We start from the raw sequence: 11108 nt of genomic DNA, 5'->3' as shown, positions 1-11108 counted from the left end.
ATTCCAAGTTACACGGGTCAGATAATTTACCTTAAACCCATTCCAAACGTCACACGGGTCAGATAATTTACCTTACCCATTCCAAACGTTACACGGGTCAGATAATTTACCTTAAACCCATTCCAACGTTCCGTCAGAAATTATACCTTAACCCATTCTTTCACTTTAACGGGTCAGATAATTACCTTTAACCCATTCCAACGTACAGGGTAGATATTTATTAACCATTCACGTCAGGGTCGATAATTACTTAACCTTCCAACGTACACGGGTCAGATAATTACCTTAACCCTCCAAACGTACAGGTCAGATAATTTACTAACCTTCCAAGTACCGGGTCAGATAATTTAATACCTACCCATTCCACTTACAGGTCAGAAATTTACCTAACCCATTCAACGTCCGGGTAGATAATTAACTACCTTCCACGTACAGGGTCAGTATTATACCTTAACCATCCCGTCCGGTAGAAATTAAACCTTAACCCATTAAGTCACACGGGGTAATTACTAACCTTTCCAACGTCACGGTCGAAATTACTAACCATTCCACGTACACGGGTAGTAATTCCCTTTAAACCCATTCCAACGTACCGGGTCAATATTCCTTAACCATTCCAAGTACACAGGTCAGATAATTTACCTTAACCCATTCCAACGTTACACGGGTCAGATAATTTACCTTAACCCATTCCAACGTTACACGGGTCAGATAATTTACCTTAACCCATTCCAACGTTACACGGGTCAGATAATTTACCTTAACCCATTCCAATGTTACACGGGTCAGATAATTTATACCTTAACCCATTCCAACGTACACGGGTCAGATAATTTACCTTAACCCATTCCAACGTCACACGGGTCAGATAATTTACCTTAACCCATTCCAACGTTACACGGGTCAGATAATTTACCTTAACCCATTCCAACGTTACACGGGTCAGATAATTTACCTTAACCCATTCCAACGTTACACGGGTCAGATAATTTACCTTAACCCATTCCAACGTCACACGGGTCAGATAATTTACCTTAACCCATTCCAACGTTCACACGGGTCAGATAATTTACCTTAACCCATTCCAACGTTACACGGGTCAGATAATTATACCTTAACCCATTCCAACGTTACACGGGTCAGATAATTTACCTTAACCCATTCCAACGTTACACGGGTCAGATAATTTACCTTAACCCATTCCAACGTCACACGGGTCAGATAATTTACCTTAACCCATTCCAACGTCACACGGGTCAGATAATTTACCTAACCCATTCCAACGTTACACGGGTCAGATAATTTACCTTAACCCATTCCAACGTTACACGGGTCAGATAATTTACCTTAACCCATTCCAACGTTACACGGGTCAGATAATTTACCTTAACCCATTCCAACGTTACACGGGTCAGATAATTTACCTTAACCCATTCCAACGTCACACGGGTCAGATAATTTACCTTAACCCATTCCACGTTACACGGGTCAGATAATTACCTTAACCCATTCCAACGTACACGGGTCAGATAATTTACCTTAACCCATTCCAACGTTACACGGGTCAGATAATTTACCTTAACCCATTCCAACGTTACACGGGTCAGATAATTTACCTTAACCCATTCCAACGTTACACGGGTCAGATAATTTACCTTAACCCATTCCAACGTTACACGGGTCAGATAATTTACCTTAACCCATCCAACGTTCACACGGGTCAGATAATTTAACCTTAACCCATTCCAACGTTACACGGGTCAGATAATTATACCTTAACCCATTCCAACGTTACACGGGTCAGATAATTTACCTTAACCCATTCCAACGTCACACGGGTCAGATAATTTACCTTAACCCATTCCAACGTCACACGGGTCAGATAATTTACCTTAACCCATTCCAACATCACACGGGTCAGATAATTTACCTTAACCCATTCCAACGTTACACGGGTCAGATAATATAATACCTTAACCCATTCCAACGTTACACGGGTCAGATAATTTACCTTAACCCATTCCAACGTTACACGGGTCAGATAATTTAACCTTAACCCATTCCAACGTTACACGGGTCAGATAATTTAATACCTTAACCCATTCCAACGTTACACGGGTCAGATAATATACCTTAACCCATTCCAACGTCACACGGGTCAGATAATTTACCTTAACCCATTCCAACGTCACACGGGTCAGATAATTTACCTTAACCCATTCCAACGTTACACGGGTCAGATAATTTAATACCTTAACCCATTCCAACGTTACACGGGTCAGATAATTTACCTTAACCCATTCCAACGTTACACGGGTCAGATAATTTAATACCTTAACCCATTCCAATGTTACACGGGTCAGATAATTTACCTTAACCTATTCCAACGTTACACGGGTCAGATAATTTACCTTAACCCATTCCAACGTTACACGGGTCAGATAATTTAATACCTTAACCCATTCCAACGTTACACGGGTCAGATAATTACCTTAACCCATTCCAACGTTACACGGGTCAGATAATTTACCTTAACCCATTCCAACGTTACACGGGGTCAGATAATTTACCTTAACCCATTCCAACGTTACACGGGTCAGATAATTTACCTTAACCCATTCCAACGTCCCACGGGTCAGATAATTTACCTTAACCCATTCCAACGTCACACGGGTCAGATAATTTACCTTAACCCATTCCAACGTTACACGGATCGGATAATTTACCTTAACCCATTCCAACGTCACACGGGTCGGATAATTTACCTTAACCCATTCCAACGTTACACGGGTCTGATAATTTACCTTAACCCATTCCAACGTCACACGGGTCAGATAATTTACCTTAACCCATTCCAACGTCACACGGGTCAGATAATTTACCTTAACCCATTCCAACGTTACACGGGTCAGATAATTTACCTTAACCCATTCCAACGTTACACGGGTCAGATAATTTACCTTAACCCATTCCAACGTCACACGGGTCAGATAATTTACCTTAACCCATTCCAACGTCACACGGGTCAGATAATTTACCTTAACCCATTCCAACGTTACACGGGTCAGATAATTTACCTTAACCCATTCCAACGTCACACGGGTCGGATAATTTACCTTAACCCATTCCAACGTTACACGGGTCAGATAATTTATCCTTAACCCATTCCAACGTTACACGGGTCAGATAATTTACCTTAACCCATTCCAACGTTACACGGGTCAGATAATTTACCTTAACCCATTCCAACGTTACACGGGTCAGATAATTTACCTTAACCCATTCCAACGTTACACGGGTCAGATAATTTACCTTAACCCATTCCAACGTTACACGGGTCAGATAATTTAATACCTTAACCCATTCCAACGTTACACGGGTCAGATAATTTACCTTAACCCATTCCAACGTTACACGGGTCAGATAATTTACCTTAACCCATTCCAACGTCACACGGGTCAGATAATTTACCTTAACCCATTCCAACGTTACACGGGTCAGATAATTTACCTTAACCCATTCCAACGTTACACGGGTCAGATAATTTACCTTAACCCATTCCAACGTTACACGGGTCAGATAATTTAATACCTTAACCCATTCCAACGTCACACGGGTCAGATAATATACCTTAACCCATTCCAACGTCACACGGGTCAGATAATTTACCTTAACCCATTCCAACGTCACACGGGTCAGATAATTTACCTTAACCCATTCCAACGTTACACGGGTCAGATAATTTACCTTAACCCATTCCAACGTTACACGGGTCAGATAATTTACCTTAACCCATTCCAACGTTACACGGGTCAGATAATTTACCTTAACCCATTCCAACGTTACACGGGTCAGATAATTTACCTTAACCCATTCCAACGTTACACGGGTCAGATAATTTACCTTAACCCATTCCAACGTTCACACGGGTCAGATAATTTACCTTAACCCATTCCAACGTTACACGGGTCAGATAATTTACCTTAACCCATTCCAACGTTACACGGGTCAGATAATTTACCTTAACCCATTCCAACGTCACACGGGTCAGATAATTTACCTTAACCCATTCCAACGTTACACGGGTCAGATAATTTACCTTAACCCATTCCAACGTCACACGGGTCAGATAATTTACCTTAACCCATTCCAACGTCACACGGGTCAGATAATTTACCTTAACCCATTCCAACGTTACACGGGTCAGATAATTTACCTTAACCCATTCCAACGTTACACGGGTCAGATAATTTACCTTAACCCATTCCAACGTTACACGGGTCAGATAATTTACCTTAACCCTCCAACGTTACACGGGTCAGATAATTTAATACCTTAACCCATTCCAACGTTACACGGGTCAGATAATTTAATACCTTAACCCATTCCAACGTTACACGGGTCAGATAATTTAATACCTTAACCCATTCCAACGTCACACGGGTCAGATAATTTAATACCTTAACCCATTCCAACGTCACACGGGTCAGATAATTTAATACCTTAACCCATTCCAACGTTACACGGGTCAGATAATTTAATACCTTAACCCATTCCAACGTCACACGGGTCAGATAATTTACCTTAACCCATTCCAACGTCACACGGGTCAGATAATTTACCTTAACCCATTCCAACGTCACACGGGTCAGATAATTTACCTTAACCCATTCCAACGTTACACGGGTCAGATAATTTACCTTAACCCATTCCAACGTCACACAGGTCAGATAATTTACCTTAACCCATTCCAACGTCACACGGGTCAGATAATTGACCTTAACCCATTCCAACGTTACACGGGTCAGATAATTTACCTTAACCCATTCCAACGTTACACGGGTCAGATAATTTACCTTAACCCATTCCAACGTTACACGGGTCAGATAATTTAATACCTTAACCCATTCCAACGTTACACGGGTCAGATAATTTAATACCTTAACCCATTCCAACGTTACACGGGTCAGATAATTTACCTTAACCCATTCCAACGTTACACGGGTCAGATAATTTACCTTAACCCATTCCAACGTCACACGGGTCAGATAATTTACCTTAACCCATTCCAACGTTACACGGGTCAGATAATTTACCTTAACCCATTCCAACGTTACACGGGTCAGATAATTTACCTTAACCCATTCCAACGTTACACGGGTCAGATAATTTACCTTAACCCATTCCAACGTTACACGGGTCAGATAATTTACCTTAACCCATTCCAACGTTACACGCGTCAGATAATTTACCTTAACCCATTCCAACGTTACACGGGTCAGATGATTTACCTTAACCCATTCCAACGTTACACGGGTCAGATAATTTACCTTAACCCATTCCAACGTTACACGGGTCAGATAATTTACCTTAACCCATTCCAACGTCACATGGGTCAGATAATTTACCTTAACCCATTCCAACGTCACACGGGTCAGATGATTTACCTTAACCCATTCCAACGTCACACGGGTCAGATAATTTACCTTAACCCATTCCAACGTCACACGGGTCAGATAATTTACCTTAACCCATTCCAACGTTACACGGGTCAGATAATTTACCTTAACCCATTCCAACGTTACACGGGTCAGATAATTTACCTTAACCCATTCCAACGTTACACCGGTCAGATAATTTACCTTAACCCATTCCAACGTTACACGGGTCAGATAATTATACCTTAACCCATTCCAACGTTACACGGGTCAGATAATTTACCTTAACCCATTCCAACGTTACACGGGTCAGATAATTTACCTTAACCCATTCCAACGTTACACGGGTCAGATAATTTACCTTAACCCATTCCAACGTTACACGGGTCAGATAATTTACCTTAACCCATTCCAACGTTACACGGGTCAGATAATTTACCTTAACCCATTCCAACGTTACACGGGTCAGATAATTTACCTTAACCCATTCCAACGTTACACGGGTCAGATAATTTACCTTAACCCATTCCAACGTTACACGGGTCAGATAATTTACCTTAACCCATTCCAACGTTACACGGGTCAGATAATTTACCTTAACCCATTCCAACGTTACACGGGTCAGATAATTTACCTTAACCCATTCCAACGTTACACGGGTCAGATAATTTACCTTAACCCATTCCAACGTTACACGGGTCAGATAATTTACCTTAACCCATTCCAACGTTACACGGGTCAGATAATTTACCTTAACCCATTCCAACGTCACACGGGTCAGATAATTTACCTTAACCCATTCCAACGTTACACGGGTCAGATAATTTACCTTAACCCATTCCAACGTCACACGGGTCAGATAATTTACCTTAACCCATTCCAACGTTACACGGGTCAGATAATTTACCTTAACCCATTCCAACGTTACACGGGTCAGATAATTTACCTTAACCCATTCCAACGTTACACGGGTCAGATAATTTACCTTAACCCATTCCAACGTCACACGGGTCAGATAATTTACCTTAACCCATTCCAACGTTACACGGGTCAGATAATTTACCTTAACCCATTCCAACGTACACGGGTCAGATAATTTACCTTAACCCATTCCAACGTCACACGGGTCAGATAATTTACCTTAACCCATTCCAACGTCACACGGGTCAGATAATTTACCTTAACCCATTCCAACGTCACACGGGTCAGATAATTTACCTTAACCCATTCCAACGTTACACGGGTCAGATAATTTACCTTAACCCATTCCAACGTTACACGGGTCAGATAATTTACCTTAACCCATTCCAACGTTACACGGGTCAGATAATTTACCTTAACCCATTCCAACGTTACACGGGTCAGATAATTTACCTTAACCCATTCCAACGTTACACGGGTCAGATAATTTACCTTAACCCATTCCAACGTTACACGGGTCAGATAATTTACCTTAACCCATTCCAACGTTACACGGGTCAGATAATTTACCTTAACCCATTCCAACGTTACACGGGTCAGATAATTTACCTTACCCATTCCAACGTTACACGGGTCAGATAATTTACCTTAACCCATTCCAACGTTACACGGGTCAGATAATTTACCTTAACCCATTCCAACGTTACACGGGTCAGATAATTTACCTTAACCCATTCCAACGTTACACGGGTCAGATAATTTACCTTAACCCATTCCAACGTTCACACGGGTCAGATAATTTACCTTAACCCATTCCAACGTTCACACGGGTCAGATAATTTACCTTAACCCATTCCAACGTTACACGGGTCAGATAATTTACCTTAACCCATTCCAACGTTACACGGGTCAGATAATTTACCTTAACCCATTCACGTTACACGGGTCAGATAATTTATCCTTAACCCATTCCAACGTTACACGGGTCAGATAATTACCTTAACCCATTCCAACGTTACACGGGTCAGATAATTTAATACCTTAACCCATTCCAACGTTACACGGGTCAGATAATTTACCTTAACCCATTCCAACGTTACACGGGTCAGATAATTTACCTTAACCCATTCCAACGTTACACGGGTCAGATAATTTACCTTAACCCATTCCAACGTTACACGGGTCAGATAATTTACCTTAACCCATTCCAACGTTACACGGGTCAGATAATTTACCTTAACCCATTCCAACGTTACACGGGTCAGATAATTTACCTTAACCCATTCCAACGTCACACGGGTCAGATAATTTACCTTAACCCATTCCAACGTTACACGGGTCAGATAATTTAATACCTTAACCCATTCCAACGTTACACGGGTCAGATAATTTAATACCTTAACCCATTCCAACGTTACACGGGTCAGATAATTTACCTTAACCCATTCCAACGTTACACGGGTCAGATAATTTAATACCTTAACCCATTCCAACGTTACACGGGTCGGATAATTTACCTTAACCCATTCCAACGTTACACGGGTCAGATAATTTAATACCTTAACCCATTCCAACGTTACACGGGTCAGATAATTTACCTTAACCCATTCCAACGTCACACGGGTCAGATAATTTACCTTAACCCATTCCAACGTCACACGGGTCAGATAATTTACCTTAACCCATTCCAACGTCACACGGGTCAGATAATTTACCTTAACCCATTCCAACGTCACACGGGTCAGATAATTTACCTTAACCCATTCCAACGTTACACGGGTCAGATAATTTACCTTAACCCATTCCAACGTTACACGGGTCAGATAATTTACCTTAACCCATTCCAACGTTACACGGGTCAGATAATTTACCTTAACCCATTCCAACGTTACACGGGTCAGATAATTTACCTTAACCCATTCCAACGTTACACGGGTCAGATAATTTAATACCTTAACCCATTCCAACGTTACACGGGTCGGATAATTTACCTTAACCCATTCCAACGTCACACGGGTCAGATAATTTACCTTAACCCATTCCAACGTCACACGGGTCAGATAATTTATCTTAACCCATTCCAACGTTACACGGGTCAGATAATTTACCTTAACCCATTCCAACGTTACACGGGTCAGATAATTTACCTTAACCCATTCCAACGTTACACGGGTCAGATAATTTACCTTAACCCATTCCAACGTTACACGGGTCAGATAATTTAATACCTTAACCCATTCCAACGTTACACGGGTCAGATAATTTAATACCTTAACCCATTCCAACGTTACACGGGTCAGATAATTTAATACCTTAACCCATTCCAACGTCACGCGGGTCAGATAATTTAATACCTTAACCCATTCCAACGTCACACGGGTCAGATAATTTAATACCTTAACCCATTCCAACGTCACACGGGTCAGATAATTTAATACCTTAACCCATTCCAACGTTACACGGGTCAGATAATTTACCTTAACCCATTCCAACGTCACACGGGTCAGATAATTGACCTTAACCCATTCCAACGTTACACGGGTCAGATAATTTACCTTAACCCATTCCAACGTTACACGGGTCAGATAATTTACCTTAACCCATTCCAACGTTACACGGGTCAGATAATTTAATACCTTAACCCATTCCAACGTTACACGGGTCAGATAATTTACCTTAACCCATTCCAACGTCACACGGGTCAGATAATTTACCTTAACCCATTCCAACGTTACACGGGTCAGATAATTTACCTTAACCCATTCCAACGTTACACGGGTCAGATAATTTACCTTAACCCATTCCAAAGTTACACGCGTCAGATGATTTACCTTAACCCATTCCAACGTTACACGGGTCAGATAATTTACCTTAACCCATTCCAACGTTACACGGGTCAGATAATTTACCTTAACCCATTCCAACGTTACACGGGTCAGATAATTTACCTTAACCCATTCCAACGTTACACGGGTCAGATAATTTACCTTAACCCATTCCAACGTTACACGGGTCAGATAATTTAATACCTTAACCCATTCCAACGTTACACGGGTCAGATAATTTACCTTAACCCATTCCAACGTCACACGGGTCAGATAATTTACCTTAACCCATTCCAACGTTACACGGGTCAGATAATTTAATACCTTAACCCATTCCAACGTCACATGGGTCAGATAATTTACCTTAACCCATTCCAACGTCACACGGGTCAGATAATTTACCTTAACCCATTCCAACGTTACACGGGTCAGATAATTTAATACCTTAACCCATTCCAACGTCACATGGGTCAGATAATTTACCTTAACCCATTCCAACGTCACACGGGTCAGATAATTTACCTTAACCCATTCCAACGTTACACGGGTCAGATAATTTAATACCTTAACCCATTCCAACGTTACACGGGTCAGATAATTTAACCTTAACCCATTCCAACGTTACACGGGTCAGATAATTTAATACCTTAACCCATTCCAACGTTACACGGGTCAGATAATTTACCTTAACCCATTCCAACGTTACACGGGTCAGATAATTTACCTTAACCCATTCCAACGTCACACGGGTCAGATAATTTACCTCAACCCATTCCAACGTTACACGGGTCAGATAATTTACCTTAACCCATTCCAACGTTACACGGGTCAGATAATTTACCTTAACCCATTCCAACGTTACACGGGTCAGATAATTTACCTTAACCCATTCCAACGTTACACGGGTCAGATAATTTACCTTAACCCATTCCAACGTTACACGGGTCAGATGATTTACCTTAACCCATTCCGTTACACGGGTCAGATAATTTACCTTAACCCATTCCAACGTTACACGGGTCAGATAATTTACCTTAACCCATTCCAACGTCACACGGGTCAGATAATTTACCTTAACACATTCCAACGTCACATGGGTCAGATAATTTACCTTAACCCATTCCAACGTTACACGGGTCAGATAATTTACCTTAACCCATTCCAACGTTACACGGGTCAGATCATTTACCTTAACCCATTCCAACGTCACACGGGTCAGATAATTTACCTTAACCCATTCCAACGTTACACGGGTCAGATAATTTACCTTAACCCATTCCAACGTTACACGGGTCAGATAATTTACCTTAACCCATTCCAACGTTACACGGGTCAGATAGTTTACCTTAACCCATTCCAACGTCACACGGGTCAGATAATTTACCTTAACCCATTCCAACGTCACACGGGTCAGATAATTTACCTTAACCCATTCCAACGTCACACGGGTCAGATAATTTACCTTAACCCATTCCAACGTTACACGGGTCAGATAATTTACCTTAACCCATTCCAACGTTACACGAGTCAGATAATTTACCTTAACCCATTCCAACGTCACACGGGTCAGATAATTTACCTTAACCCATTCCAACGTTACACGGGTCAGATAATTTACCTTAACCCATTCCAACGTTACACGGGTCAGATAATTTACCTTAACCCATTCCAACGTTACACGGGTCAGATAATTTAATACCTTAACCCATTCCAACGTTACACGGGTCAGATAATTTACCTTAACCCATTCCAACGTTACACAGGTCAGATGATTTACCTTAACCCATTCCAACGTTACACGGGTCAGATAATTTACCTTAACCCATTCCAACATCACATGGGTCAGATAATATACCTTAACCCATTCCAACGTTACACGGGTCAGATAATTTACCTTAACCCATTCCAACATCACACGGGTCAG

This window comes from Pecten maximus, chromosome 4 (assembly GCF_902652985.1).
Source record: "Pecten maximus chromosome 4, xPecMax1.1, whole genome shotgun sequence".
In the NCBI taxonomy this organism is placed as follows: Eukaryota; Metazoa; Mollusca; class Bivalvia; order Pectinida; family Pectinidae; genus Pecten; species Pecten maximus.
This window is presented reverse-complemented; position numbering follows the sequence as displayed.